Consider the following 1683-nt stretch of genomic DNA (forward strand, 5'->3'; position numbering starts at 1 on the left):
CCCCCCCCAAAGAATTTTTAACCAAAGAGATGAATTTTAACAAATAATTTAATTATTTATATTTCAACCACAGAAGTTTATAAGTTTTAATTAAAAACAGTTAGATAAAAAAACAATGAAAAATGCAACAAAATAGTTGAATCCTCAACCAAGAAAGATTTCAGTTGAATTTGCAGTCAAAAAATAAATTTTCGACAAAAAATTAATTTTCTACTAAAATAGTTTCAACCAAATAATAACATTTTCAACTAATTATTAAATTATCAGGAGGAAGCAACTGCCAAAAAAGAAATATGAAGAAAAATATAAATACCACGTAAATAAATTGCTAATAAAAATATTATAGCAGAATGACGCAATTTTTAATCTAAATAAAACATTTTTACTTTACTATTCTTGCAAGTTATTTCAAGTGCCTCTCATAGAAAATATCCGACTATTCCAATATTTTTTTCGAAGTCCCTGACTTTTTCGTGATTTCCAGTTCTTTCCTCACCTATGGCCAACCTGTAAATATTTAAATTGATTGAAAATGTAAAGTTCCTGAAACGTATGAAAATTGAAATCTGTACAAATAATTTTCAAAATAATTTTTATTTTGCAACTATTATTACTGATAGATAAAATATCTTTTTCTTTTAATTGTCTCATAAATGAGAGAAGATTTCAAAACTTTGTCCAAGTCTCAGCGCTGCCACATGGGGATTTAGTGAACTTCTGAGAAAGTATTTGTCTCAGTCGACTAAGCAGAACTCTGTCAAAAATAATTCGATGTTTTGTAAATTACATTTTTTTGACAACATATTTTCTATTTAAATTTTAACTATATAACTTTTGCAATTAATTGAAAACTATATATTATTTAAATTTCAGAATTACACTTAATTTGATTATTTGAGAATAATATACACAATATAAAATAAAAAATGAAAAAAAACTTGAATTTCGTAACTGAAACGATAAAAAGTGAATGTCATGTTTCAACCTAGGAAGATGCTTTCCTTGAATTTTAATTATGGCAAAGTTAACACGAGGATGAAAGAAAACGAACAGCAGCTGCTTTAGCGGGCAGGTGATAAATTTTATTCCTTAATGAAAAATGAAATAAAATGAAATAAGGAAACACTGAAAGTATGCATAACATCAAAAGTATACGTAATACCATAAGTAATCATTTATTTATACAAGATATACTCAGAGCTAAAAAATTTTCGGTTAAGGAGGAATGCTCTCGAAATTTTGTATAAAAGGAGCGAAGGATTAAGCCAATTTATCTATTTTTTAAACAGATATTGCAAAAATAGTGTCAATTTCAATGTTTTCTTACATTATCAATAACTTCCGTAATAATCAATATATTTTTATGCTATTGGTCTTATTTCAAAGCTATTTTTCCAGTTATCAAATATACATCTATGATCCAAAAATGGTTCGACCATCTCAGCCAAGTCAAGGATCGACTTGAAACAAGTAAACGCCGTTTTACCTGTCGTGGCCATAAAAGTAAGACGAAGGCCTATGTCTCGACTCAGTCTTGATACGGAGCCAGTCATCGATGTCTTGGAGACGAACTCAAGACATAGCCAAGTCGAACTCAAGTCGAAGCATTTTTACTCGTCTTTCGTTGAAAATTCATGTTTTTTTTTGTTAGAAAATTAATTTACTTGGTTAAAAATGTATTCT

This window comes from Belonocnema kinseyi, chromosome 6 (genome assembly GCF_010883055.1).
Source record: "Belonocnema kinseyi isolate 2016_QV_RU_SX_M_011 chromosome 6, B_treatae_v1, whole genome shotgun sequence".
NCBI classification, from domain to species: domain Eukaryota; kingdom Metazoa; phylum Arthropoda; class Insecta; order Hymenoptera; family Cynipidae; genus Belonocnema; species Belonocnema kinseyi.